The sequence below is a fragment of the Gorilla gorilla genome, chromosome 16 (assembly GCF_029281585.2).
Source record: "Gorilla gorilla gorilla isolate KB3781 chromosome 16, NHGRI_mGorGor1-v2.1_pri, whole genome shotgun sequence".
NCBI classification, from domain to species: Eukaryota; Metazoa; Chordata; class Mammalia; order Primates; family Hominidae; genus Gorilla; species Gorilla gorilla.
The window spans coordinates 41,807,339-41,822,876 of record NC_073240.2 but is presented as its reverse complement, the minus strand read 5'-3'; the positions used below and the strand labels follow the sequence as shown (position 1 = coordinate 41,822,876).

The window sequence follows — 15,538 nt, the reverse complement described above, 5'->3', positions numbered from 1 at the left end:
AGCTAACAGTTGAAAAGTTTTAAAGTTGGATCTAAAGTATCAAAATCTTGATATGATAGGCTATAGCATATAGAGAATGAGAAGGGCATAGGCACTAATATCAGACAACTCTTGTGAGTCAGTCAGTATGATAGATACTTTATATATTATCATTTTAATTTTCATGAAACTTCCTGGTAGTAATTCTCATTTTACAGATGAGAAAATTGAAACCAAGTTAAATCACATAGCCAGTAAATGACAGAATCACTATTCTATTTTTGTTATAGTCCTTCTGCCTTCCCCAAAAATATTTTGAAGAGTATTTTTGGCCAGGCGTAGTGGTTTCCACCTGTAATCCCAGCACTTTGGGAGGCAGAGGAGGGAGGATCGCGTGAGCTTGAGGAGCTTGAGACCAGCCTGGTCAATATAGGGAGACCTCATCTCTACAGAAAATAAAATTTTTGGACTACGGTGGTGTGTGCCTATAGTTCAGCTACTTGGAAAGCTGAGATGGGAGGTTTGGTTGAGCCTGGGAGGTTGAGGCTACAGTGAACCCTGATTGTGCCACTGCACTCCAGCCTGGGCAACAGAGCTTTCCCTCCAGAGCAAGGTTCTTAACATTTTTTAATGTATCTTGGACAGCTTTGTAGTCTGAAGACACCTATTCTGTTGGGCAAGAGGTTTTTTTTTTCCTCCTCCCCGCAAAAACGTTTTTTTTTTTTTTTTCTTGAGACAGAGTTTTGCTCTTATAGCCCAGGCTGGAGTACAGTGGCGCGATCTCAGCTCACTGCAACCTCCACCTCCCGGGTTCAAGTGATTCTCCTGCCTCAGCCTCCCGAGTAGCTAGTATTACAGGCGTGCGCCACCACGCTCGGCTAATTTTTGTATTTTTGGTAGAGACAGGATTTCACCATGTTAGCTAGGCTGGTCTCAAACTCCTGACCTCATGATCCGCCCACCTTAGCCTCCCAAAGTGCTGGGATTACAGGTGTGAGCCACTGTGTCTGGCCTGTTTTTGAAACTTCTTAGTGAATAAGATGGTTAAGGCTTAAGAACAGACCAGACCATTAAAAAAAAAATTCTTTTTTTTGAGACGGAGTCTCACTCTCTCACCAGGCTGGAGTGCAGTGGCGCCATCTTGGCTCACTGCAACCTCCACCTCCCGGGTTCAAGCAATTCTCCTGCCTCAGCCTCCTGAGAAACCGGGACTACAGGCACGTGCCACCACACCCAGCTAATTTTTGTATCTTTAGTAGAGATGGGGTTTCACCATGTTGACCAGGCTGATCTGGAACTCCTGACCTCAGGTGATTTGCCTGCCTCTACCTCACAAAGTGCTAGGATTATAGGCGTGAACCACCACGGCTGGCCTATTTTATTTTTTAAGCGTTAACTATTCTTTATTTGATATTACACATAAGCCACACCCTAAAGTGCTTTTCAGTAAGTAAAAGGAACCATTTTAGTTACAAGGAATTCTAATTAGCTTGGCATAGTTAAGGCCAAAAATGTAGACATTGCTGCCTTATCTTCAGCCCTTGCCTTTAAGAGGCAAATAAACACAAAACACAGGTGAATTGTGCTTGGTTCTGAGATAATGAAGGAATTTTGCCAGTATTTAAATATGCTCACATAACCAGTTATATAAATCTAAATGTAAAATCAATCTCCAGTAGATTTTAAGATGGCATTCACCATCTTGATGAAAAGTTGAACATTACTAATGAAGTTCAATCATGTTTTTAGAAGGGGAAAACTGATATCATTTACTTAATTGGAATTACTATTAAAATAAAAAAAAAACCAAGACCTTCATGGTAGCTCACACCTGTAATCTCAGCACTTGGGGAGACCAAGGCAGGCAAATCACTTGAGTCTAGGAGTTTGAGACCAGCCTGGGCAATATGCCAAAACCCCATCTCTACAAAAAATTAGCCGGGCGTTGTGGTGCATGCCTGTAGTCCCAGCTACTCTGGAGGCCGAAATGGGAGGATCACCTGAGCTCAGCAGGTCAAGGCTATAGTGTGCTGTGATCCTGCCACTGCACTCCAGCCTGGGTGACAAGCGAGACCCTGTCTAAAAAATAAAAGAGGCCGGGTGCTGTGGCTTCTTAAATCTGTAATCCCAGCACTTTGGGAGGCTGAGGCGGGTGGATCATGAGGTCAAGAGATCAAGACCATCCTGACCAACATGGTGAAACCCCGTCTCTACTGAAAACACAAAAATTGGGCGAGTGTGCTGGCACGCGCCTGTAGTACCAGCTACTTGGGAGGCTGAGGCAGTAGAATCGCTTGAACCCTGGAGGTGGAGGTTGCAGTGAGCCGAGATCATGCCACTGCACTCCAGCCTGGCGACAGAGGGGAACTCCATCTCAAAATAAAAATAAAATCCAGAAAGCCAAATATATTCATTTAACCACAGCCAGTTTTCTTTTTTTTTTTTTTGAGACGGAGTTTTGCTTGTTGCCCAGGTTGGTGTGCAGTAGCACAATCTCAGCTCACTGCAACCTCTGCCTCCCAGGCTCAAGCAATTCTCCTGCCTCAGCCTCCCCAGCAGCTGGGATTACAGCCACCCACCACCATGCCTGGACAGTTTTTTTTTTTTTTTTTTTTTTTTTTTTGAGATGGAGTCTCGCTCTGTCGTCCAGGCTGGAGTGCAGTGGTACTATCTCGGTTCACTGCAACCTCCACCTCCCAGGTTCAATTGATTCTCCTGCCTCATCCTCCTGAGTAGCTAGGACTACAGGTGCGTGCCACCATGCCTGGCTAATTTTCATATTTTTAGTGGAGATGGGGTTTCACCATGTTGACCAGGCTGGTCTCAAACTCCTGACCTCAGGTGATCCATCTGCCTCGGCCTCCCAAAGTGCTGGGATTACAGGTGTGAGCCACCGCACCTGGCATAACTTTTATATTTTTAGTAAGACAGGGTTTCACCATGTTAGCCAGGCTGATCTTGAACTCCTGACCTCAGGTGATCCACCCGCCCCAGCCTCCCAACCTCCCAAAGTGCTGGGGTTACAGCCATGAGCCACGGTGCCTGGCCAGACGTTTCTATTTTGTGATAAATACGGCAGTGGTCAATTACTCATTAGTACTTTTTTTTGAAGTGCCTTACTCTGTTGCCCAGGCTGTAGTGCAGTGGGGCAATCTCAGCTCAGTGCAACCTCCGCCTCCCGGGTTCAGGCAGTTCTGCCTCAGCCTCCCCAGTAGCTGGAATTACAGGTGCCCGCCACCATGCCTGGCTAATTTTTGTATTTTTAGTAGAGATGGGGTTTCACCATGTTGGCCAGGCTGGTCTCGAGCTCTTGACCTCAAGTGATCCGCCTGCCTCAGCCTCCCAAAGTGCTGGGATTACAGGTATGAGCCACTGTGCCCAGCCATTAGTAGCTTTTTTGAGGTAAGCTATCAAATCTGCCCTTTCTACCTTATTAATGCTGGCAAAGATCATATTTGTTCCAGGAATAGACTTCTTGGGATTCTCCAAATACTGTATCAGTGTATCCTCTCCCCAGGCAATGCTTTTTTTCTTATTGGCATCTGTGTAAGTGAATCCAACAGCCTGACCTGTCTTCATTCCAAAGAGACCGTGGAGATTTGGCCCAGTCTTTTGCTGGCCTCCCTTTTCCATGGTGTGGCACTGGGCATGCTTCTGAGCACACATATTCTTGTTTTTCAACATCACCCTTATTTAATTATCTGTTTTGTACAAAGGTTCCGGTTCTGAGGGTGGACATCCTGCTCTATCAGTGTCTACTTTATAGTGTTGTTAGATATAAATGAGGCAATCCATGTGACGTACTTAGTACCATTCCTGATACATAATGTTTAATAAATGCTATATATGATTAGTCGAATTGAACCCCCATTTTACAGTGGAACTAGTGAGACCCAGAGTGGGTAGCTGCCTGTCCTAGTCTATTTGTGGCTTTTCTTTTTTTTCTTTTTTTTTTTTTTTGAGACAGAGTCTCGCTGTGTCCCCCAGGCTGGAATGCAGTGGCGAGATCTCGGCTCACTGCAAGCTCCGCCTCCCGAGTTCACGCCATTCTCCTGCCTCAGCCTCCCAAGTAGCTGGGACTACAGGCGCCCACCACCATGCCCGGCTAATTTTTTGTATTTTTTAGTAGAGACAGGGTTTCACTATGTTAGCCAGAATGGTCTCTATCTCCTGACCTTGTGATCCACCCGCCTCAGCCTCCCAAAGTGCTGGGATTACAGGCGTGAGCCACCGCGCTCAGCCTATTTGTGGCTTTTCAATGGATTCAGCTCACAGCTCTTGACTTCATCTTCTTTCTTTCTTACCATGCTGTTTCCACTGAAAGTTGTTATCATTTAATTCAGTTAAAGTTACTGCTTGATAAAAGTATTCTGTTTGATACTGTAATGGTGGACACATGACATGTCAAAACCCATAGAACTTTACACACGAAGAGTAAAGTTTGTTTATTTTTTGAGACATAGTATTGCTCTGTTGCCAAGGCTGGAGTGCAGTGGCGCGATCTCGGCCCACCACAACCTCTGCCTCCCGAGTTCAAGCGATTCTCCTGCCTCAGTCTCCCTAGTAGCTGGGATTACAGGCATGCACCACCATGCCCGGCTAATTTTTGTATTTTTAGTAGAGATGGGGTTTCACTGTGTTGGTCAGGCTGGTCTCAAACTTCTGACCTCGTGATCCACCCTCCTTGGCCTCCCAAAGTGCTGGCATTACAGGCATGAGCCACCATGCCCGGCCTATTTATTTATTTATTTATTGAGACATAGTCTCGCTCTGTTGCCCAGGCTGAAGTGCAGTGGCATGATCTCAGCTCACTGCCACCTCTGTTTCCCAGGCTCAAGCAATTCTCCTGTCTTAGCCTCCTGAGTAGCTGGGATTACAGGTGCCCACCAGGACACCCAGCTAATTTTTATATTTTTAGTAGAGACAGGGTTTCACCATGTTGGCCAGGCTGGCCTCGAACTCCTGACCTCAAATGATCCACCCTCCTTGGCCTCCCAAAGTGCTGGGATTATAGGCATGAGCCACCACACCTGGCCTAGTTAGTTATTTTTTAACGACAGAGTCTTGTTCTGTCACCTGGGCTGGAGTGCAGTGGCACCATCATGGCTCACTGCAACCTTCATCTCCTGGGTGCAAGCAATTCTCCTGCCTCAGCCTCCGAAGTAGCCGGGATTACAGGTGTGTGCCACAATGCCTGGCTAATTTTTGTATTTTTAGTAGAGATGGGGTTTCACCTTGTTGGCCAGGCTGGTCTCGAACTCCTGGTCTTTAACTCCTGGCCTCAAGTGATCGCCTGCCTTGGTCTCCTGAAGTGCTGGGTGTGATCTGCTGTTCTGGGCCTAAGAGTAAACTTTAATGTATGCAAATTAAAAAAATGTTTTTTAGAGGTCAAGGCCTTTCAGGCATGCAAATCTTGACAGGAGAAACTAACTGTATCACAAATGTGTGAAACAACCTTGCTAAATGGGAGGAAGGTGCTGATTTAAGTAACTTTGGAAATGAGTGGAATCTGTAAGACAAAAGGGACTGTACGTAAGCGTTATACTTTAATTGATAAAGTTACATGCCAAAGGGGTAGAGGTTAACAATTCTGATACTGGTTTAAAGGAATCAGTACTGATTACATAGGTAACTACAATTGAACAATTAAGTAAATGGATGGCAGGAGGCAGGCTTTTCACTGTTGGAGTGGAATTTACAGATAAGCAAGGCAGGATGCTAGAATAATCTTTGTGGTAATGGATTCAGGTTGGAGATACCAGTACAAAATAGTTCCATGTTTATATGTAGAAATATTTATAGATATATGTACATACTTGAGTTAATATACACAAATATATTTCCATTCTTTGTCAGCTGAGAGTTGAAAGAAACAACACCTAGGAGTGCACCTAGTGCCCAGATCTTGGTTTCTTTTTTTTTGTTGAGACAGGGGTCTTGCCCTGTCACCCAGGCTGGAGTGCAATGGCATGCTCACTGCAGCCATGACCTTCTGGACTCAAGCTATCCTTCCACCTCAGCCTCCCAAATAGCTGGGGCTGGGACTACAGGTATGCCACTATATGAGTTTACTGTATGCTCACTATATGAGTTTACAGAGTTTAACTGTATGCCACTATGCACAGCTAATCTAATTTTTTTCTTTCTTTCTTTTTTTTTTTTTTTGAGACAGGGTCTGGCCGTGTCACCCAGGCTGGAGTGTGGTGGCATGATCTCAGCCCGCAGCAACCTCTGTCTCTCGGGCTTAAGCCATCCTCGCACCCCAGCCTCCCAGGTAGCTGGGACTATAGGTGCTTGCCACCACGTGTGGCTAATTTTTGTATTTTTCATGCAGACAGGATTTCGCTATGTTGCCCAGGCTGGTCTCAAACTCCAGAGCTCAAGTGATTAGCTTCCCAAAGTGCTGGCATTACAGGCGTGAGTCACTGCGATTGGCCAAAGTTTTCTATTTTTATAGAGAGGTGGATCTCCCTATGTTACCCAGGCTGGTGTTGAACTCCTGGGCTCAAGCAGTCCTCCTGCCTCAGCCTCCCAAAGTGTTGGGATTACAGGTGTGAGCCAACACACCTGGCCCCGGATCTTAGTTTCTAATATTATTCTCCAATAAAAGAAACCAGTGCTCCTTGGAGAAATGGTTGATTCTGTGATTGGGGCAGGAAATATATATAAGATGAACCTTAAGTATCTTGTGCCAAAAAATAAGGAAGTGCTCTAAAAACAGCAACATTTCACATTAATGGGGTTATGTCGAAGGAGCAAAGGAACCAATTGAAAGTTTCCAGTGGCCAAAGCTGGAACAATTTGAGTAGCAAAATTAAAGCAGAATTGGATTATGACCCATAGTATAAAATAAAGTTTTATATTGATATAAACAAATGATTGAATGAATTAAAATTTTCCTTGAAGTACTCCAGTGGCATAGTTTTATGTCGTAGGAGCCTCTGATTTGCTGGAAGTACTTCACGCTTGGAGTACTTAATCTTGTGGGGCTTTGAAGTCACACTTCTTGGATTCCAATCTTGGCGCACTTCTGTTTGTATGATCTTGGGCGAGTTAGTTAAGCTCAGTTTCTTTGTATGTAAAATGGTGGTTGTAACAGTATCTGCATCATATAAGGTTTAAATGAAAATGCAAACACATATGAAACATTTGGCACATAAATCTCAGTAGAATGGGTGAGTATGTAGCCTCCTTACTAAGTATTTGAGAAAATAGAGACATTTGGATCCCCACTTGAAATTCTTTATAATGGAGGTGCCCCCCCAACCCCCAAGCTTTTTGCATAAAGGATAGTGTTTAACATTTAAAGAAGTGTTTATCAACCACCTGGTTTGATGTAAACGTATCTCCTTGTTGATTGTTAGACCACATAGTTAATAGAGTGAAAGTAATTACATTTGCTCTTTATATAAATGTCACAGATATGACTGACTTAAATATCTACAGTTTGAAAAGCAGGATCCAGTTGGTGTACAGTTCAACTCACGCTTATTTGCAGATGGTTTGTCTTTGGGATGAATTACCTGAACTTTGATTTTCAGTCTTCTTTGAGGAGCACAGTTCTAAGTCTGTTACTACCCACACTGGTTAAGTGTATCCACTCCCATAATGAAAACTGACTTTTAGTATAGTAAAATTAAATATAAAAGTGAATTTTGTACAGAATACATAATTCTGTACAATATAAATACTGATAAGAAGTTGGTCGGGTGTGGTGGCTCACACCTGTAATTCCAGCACTTTGGGAGGCTGAGGCAGACAAACCACTTGAGGTCAGGAGTTTGAGACCAGCCTGGCCAACATGGTGAAACCTTGTCTCTACTAAAATACAAAAAACATTAGCCAGGCGTGGTGGCTCATGCTTGTAATCCCAGCTACTCGGAAGACTGAGGCAGGAGAATCCCTTGAATCTGGGAGGCGGAGGTTGCAGTGAGCCAAGATTGGACCACTGCACTCCAGCCTGGGAGAAAGAGCAAGACTCCCCTTTAAAAAAAAGAAAAGAAAAGAAATAAGGGCCTGGCAGTAACTAGAGAGTACAAAGCAATCAGCCCAGGATTACTCATGAACACAGCTCAGGAAGTCTGATATATGTGAGTATGATTCTGAAGCATACATTTACCATTAACATGAAGCTGTTGGCAGGGCAGCTGAAATAGGATCAGAGTTCGGATTCAGGATAATGAGCCAGAGTTCAGGGTGTGGAACAGGCTATTCAATGAAGAATTGTTCCAAAAACATATTGAATAGTTCTTTCATCCTTAGCAATACAGTATGAGCCTGTGGTCAGATGAATTTTATTTTATTTTATTACTTTTTTTTTTTTTGGGGTTTTGCTCTCATTGCCCAGGCTGGAGTGCAGTGACCGCAACCTCTGCCTCCTGGGTTCAAGTGATGATGCTGCCTCAGCCTCCCAAGTAGCTGGGATTACAGGCATGCGCCACCACACCTGACTAATTTTGTTGTATTTTTAGTAGAGACGGGGTTTCTCCATGTTGGTCAGACGGCTGGTCTCGAACTCCTGACCTCAGGTGATCAGCCTTGCTTGGCCTCCCAAGGTGCTGGGATTACAGGCGTGAGCCACTGCGCCTGGCAGTCAGATGAATTTTAAAGAGCCTCTTTGCGCGAAGTGAGACAGGTCTGATAGGAAGTTAAGAGACATTTTAAAGGAACTCTTAATTTGCCTGGAATGTGGGGAAGTAGTAAAAGATTAAATTGTAAAAAGTAACTCAAAACCAGATGATAAAGGTCTTTAAATTTCAGGCTGAAGAATTTAGATTTTATTGAGTTTTGGAAAACTATTGAGGAACTAATGGCATAATCAGAATGATGAATTTGGGCTGGGCACAGTGGCCCACACCTGTAATCCCAGCGCTTTGGGAGGCCGAGGCAGGTGGATCACTTGAGTTCAGGAGTTTGAGACTAGCCTGGCCAACATGATAAAATCCCATCTCTACTGAAAATAGGAAAAATTAGCCGGGCGTGGTGGCGGGCGCCTCTAATCCCAGCTACCTGGGAGGCTGAGGCAGGAAAATTGCTTGAGCCAGGGAGGCGGAGGTCGCGGTGAGCTGAGATCGCGCCACTGGACTCCACCCTGGGTGACAAAGCGAGACTCTGTCTCAAAAAAATATAAAACAAGAATGATGATTTGGGAATACTGATCTGGAAGTATCTGCATAGATGAATTAGAGTGAGAAGAACCTGGAGATGGGAAAGTCAATTAGGAAGCAGTAGTCTAGGTGTGAGGCAAAGAAGCTAAATGAAAACACTGATAATAGGAAGAAACTGACATATTCCAGACATTATTCCCAAAGAAGAATTAACTACACATTGGGACTCACTGCATGCCAGGAGAGAAGTAGAAGGGGGTGTAAAAAATGATTCATAGATTTTGAGTCTGAATAATTGTTATATAAATAGGAAAGACAGATGAACTAGCTGCTGTGGAGGCATATGAGAAATTTGGGTTTGTAGGGGCTAGAAAGCATCTAGAAAGCCTTTCTAGAAGCATCTAGAAATGTGGATTGTATGCTGTGCAAGTTGAGAGCCAGAGGGTCAGTCATACAGCAGTGTTAATTGAATTCCTGGTAGAAGATGAGATTTTCTAAGGCGTAGGAATAGATGACAGAACTTTGGTGTACTCCACATTTAGAATAAAGTTTCAGTCAAGGAGTTAAGGAATAGTCCAAGTTTTCAAAGATTATTAAATAGAGTATCCAAAAGCAAGAGTCACTCAGCAATATCAACTTCATTCATTCTGATAAACAGTGGTTATCAGAGAGCATGGTTCTCAACTGTATCAGACCCAACTCTCCTTTTTTATTACAAATATTTTATAATACACCCTTTTTTTTTTTTCCTTTGAGACAGTCTTGCTCTGTTGCCCAGGCTGTAGTGCAGTGTGCACGATGTTGGCTCACTGTAACCTCCGCCTCCCAGGTTCAAGCGATTCTCCTGCCTCAGGCTCCCAAGTTGCTGGGACTACAGGCAAACCCGCCACCACACCTGGCTAATTTTTGTATTTTTAGTAAAGATGGGGTTTCACCATATTGGTCAGGCTGGTCTCGAACTCCTGATCTCAGGTGATTGCCCGCCTCGGCCTCCCAAAGTGCTAGGATTACAGGCGTGAGCCACTGCGCCTGGCCTAATATGCCCTTTTTAAAATCCTGAAATGAAATCTATAGGTAATATATAATTTAAAAAAGCAGTATGATGCCTAATTGTAATATATTGGGGAAACATAAATAAAGTAACTTACACAGTGTGTATTTTAAAATGCAAATGCATGGGCATGAACCCATAATAAGTGACATAAGACATAGTCATATCTTCTTTTTTTGAGATGGAGTCTTGCTTTGTTGCCCAGGCTGGAGTTCAGTGGCACAATCTTGGCTCACTGCAACCTCCACCTCCCAGGTTCAAGCGATTCTCCTGCCTCAGCCTCCTGAGTAGCTGGGACTACAGGTGCGTGCCACCAAGCCCAGCTACTTTTTTGTATTTTTAGTAAAGGCGGGATTTCACTGTGTTAGCCAGGTTGGTCTTGAATTCCTGACCTTGTGATCTGCTTGTCTCAGCCTCCCAAAGTGCTGGGATTACAGGCATGAGCCACCATGCCCGGCAAGAAATAGTCATATCTTTTGTACTAGTATGGAGAATCACCTTGACTAAGAGTTACAAATAGGCCGGGAACGGTGGCTCACGCCTGTAATCCCAGCACTTTGGGAGGCCAAGTTGGGTGGATCACGAGGTCAGGAGATCGAGACCATCCTGGCTAACACAGTGAAACCCTGTCTCTACTAAAATACAAAAAAACTTAGCCAGGCGTTGTGGCGGGCGCCTGCAGTCCCAGCTACTTGGGAGGCTGAGGCAGGAGAATGGCGTGAACCTGGGAGGCGGAGCTTGCAGTGAGCAGAGATCTCGCCACTGCACTCCAGCCTGGGTGACAGAGCAAGACTCTGTCTCAAAAAAAAAAAAAAAAAGAGTTACAAATAAAGTCTATTTGTGTTGGTGACTCAAATATCACAGCAAGTAAGAGGAAGCTATTGAGCTAAGGTGAAATAAAAGAGGATGGAATGATTTGCTCTTCAGGCTCTTCCAAGATGAGTGGGGAATGACTTCAGAATTTTGAGGAGGAGGGAAAAAAGATTTGAAGTAATCTTGGTAGAGAATGAGAAACAATTGGTAGAAGGTGGGTAAAAGGGTTATTGAGAATTATCAAGTGTTTTGCTGAAGTTGGACGATAACAGATGGGTCAGGTTGATGGCCATGCAGTTTCCTTGTAGGGAATAAGAGACAAATGAGGAGATGAAAGTGGTTATTGCAGCAGCAACTTTTAACATGCTAATCAAGACTAGGCTGAATTGAGAGGCCAGCAATCTTAAAAGGTGATTAAGAAATGATTGTCAACCCGGTGGGTGGCTCATGCCTATAATCCCACTACTTTGGGAGGCTGAGGTGGGTGGATCACTTGATGCCAGGCGTTTGAGACCAGCCTGGCCAACATGGTAAAACTCCATCTCTACTAAAAATACAAAAATTAGCTGTGCATGGTGGGGTGTGCCTGTAGTCCCAGCTACTTGGGAGGCTGGAGGTGAGAGAATCACTTGAACCCAGGAGGCGGAGATTGTAGTGAGCGGAGATCACCCCATTGTGCTCCAGCCTGGGCGACAGAGGGAGCCTCTGTCTCAAAAAAAAAAAAAAAAGAAAAAATTGTGAATGGTAGTAATGGTTGTACAACAATGTGAATGTATATAATGCCACTGAAGTGTACACTTAAAAATGGTTAAAATGGTAAGTTTTATGTTGTGTATATTTTGCCACCATAAAGAAAAAAATTGAACACTTAAAAAATATAACTTGGTTCTCCAGATGTCATCATAAGACTTCTTGTGGAGAATTTTGTGCTTACAGCACCTTTTTTTGGTGGTATTGTGGACATAAGGGAATGCATTGCAGCTGTCATTTCAGCCATCAGTGGTGATATGCTGCAAAGATGATTTCTGGGATGAATCAGTTGACAGGACTGATGTATACTGGGTGTCAAAAGGGAGCATATATTGAGCATTGTAAGACTAGAAGTTAACTGTGATCTTTCTTCAACAAATTGTTTTTGATTTCATACTCACATAGGTACTGAGGAATAAGTTTTGAAAATATTCCATTCATTGGCCGGGCGCAGTGGCTCACACCTGTAATCCCAGCACTTTGGGAGGCCGAGGCGGGCGAATCACGAGGTCAGGAGATCGAGACCATCCTGGCTAACACGGTGAAACCCCGTCTCTACTAAAAATACAAAAAGTTAGCTTGGCGTGGTGGCGGGCGCCTGTAGTCCCAGCTACTCGGGAGGCTGAGGCAGGAGAATGGCGTGAACCCGGGAGGCAGAGCTTGCAGTGAGCCGAGATTGGGCCACAGCATTCCAGCCTGGGCTACAAGACTTTGTCTTAAAAAAAAAAAGAAAAGAAAATATTCCATTCATTTCGAATCACTCTGTATTACTTGGTAGTCATACCTTCTTAATTAGTGTCATTTTCGTTATCAGGTAAAATAACTAGAGCATGGATTAATTGTTCTGTAATAAAAGCTTGGGATGGAGCCAAGCAGAGTACTTTTACATTTATACATGTATCAAGATGAATTATTTGCTGTTCTCTTAAGGGAGTTTTGTTGTATTTTAAAAACCAATTTCTTTGAAATCTTGTGGAGTGGGTGGGTACACGTTAGGTCTCACTTTGAAAAGGTGAAATTTAAAGTTTTTTTTTTTGGATAGTCTCACTCTGTTATGCAGGCTGGAGTACAGTGGTGCGTTCATGACTTACTGAGGTCTCAACCTCCTGGGCTCAAACCATCCTTCCTCCTCAGCCTCCCAAGTAGCTGGGTTTACAGGTGCATGCCACTACACTCAGCTAATTTTAAAATTTTTTTGTAGAGACAAGGTCTCGCCATGTTACTCAGGCTGGTCTTGAACTCTTGGGGTCAAGCTCTCCTCCTGCCTCACCTCCCAAAGTGCTGGGATTACAAGCTTCAGCCACTGCTCCTGGCCAAAAGTATTTTTTAGCATTCTTTTTTCTTTATATTACCAAGACCGACAATTTACAAACTATGAAATTCACATAATTTAAATAAAATATACAGTTCAGTATATTTTGAATATATTTTTGGTAGATTTACAGAATTGTGGAACTATCGCCACAATTGGAGTTTGGAACATTTTTCTTTTTTTTCCCTTTTTCTTTCCCTCTCTCTCACTCTCTTGTTGTATGTGTGCGTGTGTGTGTGTGTGGTTTTTTTTTTTTTTGAGACAGGGTCTTACTCCAGGCTGGAGCACAGTGGCACAATGATAGCTCACTGCAGCCTTGACTTCCTGGGCTTAAGCAATCCTCTCGCCTCAGCCTCTTGAGTAGCTGGCACTACAGGCACGCATCACCATACTTGGCTAATTTTTTAATTTTTTGTAGGGACACGGTCCTGCTATGTTGCCCAGGCTGGTCTCAAACTCCTGGGCTCAAGGGATCCATCCACTTCAGCCTCCTAAATGTTGAGATTATAGGTGAGAGCCACTGTGTCTAGCCTATCTTTTTTATTATTCTAGTGGGTATGAAGTAGTATGTTGCTTTAATTTTAATTTATTGATATTTAGCATTTTTTCGTGTGTCTATTAGCTAGTCATACATCTTTGTTGGTAAAATGTCTGTTCAAAATCTTTTGCCCATTTTTAAATTGGGTTATTTATCTTATAGAGTTGTAGGTTTTATGTGTACACACTGACAAACAACTGTGTAAAAAAAAAGTTGTTTATGTGGATACAAGACCTTTATCAGATAGATGATTTGCAAGTATCTTCTAGTCTGTGGCTTGTCTTCATTTTCTTTTTCTTTTTTTTGTCACCCAGGCTGGAGTACAGTTGCAAGATCATGGCTCACTGTAGCCTCAACCTCCTGGGCTGTAAGTGATTCTCCCACTTCAGCCTCCTGAATAGTTTGTCCAGAGGCCTGTGCCACCATGCCCAGCTAATTTTAAATTCTTTTGAAGAGATGAGATCTCACTGTGTTGCCCAGGTTGATCTTGTTTTCCTGGGCTCAAGTGATCCTCCCACTTCAGTCTCCCAGAGTGCTGGGATTACAGGCATGAGCCACTGTGCCTAGTTTGTCTTCATTTTCTTAATGATATATTTTAAAGTGTAAACATTTTTAATTCGCATGGTCTAATTTTTGATCTTTTGTGCTTTTGATTGCATATCTAGAATTTTTTATGGTCAGTCATGAAGATTTTCTCCTGGTTTTTCTAGAAGTTACACTGTTTTAGATAGGAAAGTTATGTTAGAAAACTGTAAAAAAAAGAGAAGACAACTCAAAGATGTATGATTGCCTTTAAAGCTTATCACTTAGTTGGCCGGGCGTGGTGGCTCATGCCTGTAATCCCTGCACTTTGGGAGGCTGAGACAGGCGGATCACAAGGTCAGGAGATCAAGACCATTCTGGCCAACACGGTGAAACCCTGTCTCTACTAAAAATACAAAAAAAACCCCACAAATAAACAAAAAAACTTATCATTTAGTTGTTGTTGTTGTTGTTTTTTGAGATGGGGTTTTGCTCTCGTTGTCCAGCCTGGAGTGCAGTGGCACAGTCTCGGCTCACTGCAACTTCTGCCTCCCAGGTTCAAGTGATTCTCCTGCCTCAGTCTCCTGAGTAGGTGGGATTACAGACACCTGCCACCATGCCCAGCTAATTTTTGTATTTTTAGTATTTTTGTATTTTAGGCTGGGTACAGTGGCTCACGCCTGTAATCGTAGCACTTTGGGAGGTTGGGACTGGTGGATCACCTGAGGTCAGGAGTTCCAGACCAGCCTGACCAACATGGTGAAACCCCATCTCTACTAAAAATACAACAAATTAGCTAGGCGTGGTGGCGGACGCCTGTAATCCCAGCTACTTGGGAGCCTGAGGCAGGAGAATCACTTGAACCTGTGAGGCAGAGGTTGCAGTGAGCTGAGATCACCCTACTGCAAGAGCGAAACTCCCTCTGAAAAAAATCGTAACAATAATTTATGGTTTATTGAGTATTTACGTCATTTGGTGGGCTTATTAGTCTAAATTATGTCATTATTTAGTCTTCCTGTAACCCTTTAAGTATTTAGAGATAACCAGGTATAAGGCAGATGTTACTGTTTGAAAGTGGTGGGAGAAGGCTGGGCACGGTGGCTCAAGCCTGTAATCCCAGCACTTTGGGAGGCCAAGGCGGGTGGATTGCTTGAGGTCAGGAGTTCAAGACCAGCCTGACCAACATGGTGAAACCCCGTCTCCACTAAAAATACAGAAATCAGCTGGGCATGGTGGTGGGCGCCTGTAATCCCAGCTACTCAGGAGGCTGAGGCAGGAGAATTGCTTGAACTCCAGCCTGGGTGACAGAGTGAGACTCCGTCTCAAAAAACAAAAACAAACAAGAAAGTGGTGGGAGAAGCGTTGTTATACTGATAGTGTGATTGTGTCTCTAGTGAAGATGTTCTGACCCTAATGTCTTTAACAATGTAAGGTAGCAAAGAGAATGCTTAGGCTATACCTGTGTT

General features: G+C 43.6%; 1 protein-coding gene across 1 annotated transcript in view; it reads left to right on the top strand.

Moving 5' to 3' along the window:
- INO80 (INO80 complex ATPase subunit) overlaps positions 1–15,538 on the top strand; it is a 136,940-nt gene that overhangs the window by 3,599 nt on the left and 117,803 nt on the right. The gene's annotated exons all lie outside the window — the stretch shown is intronic.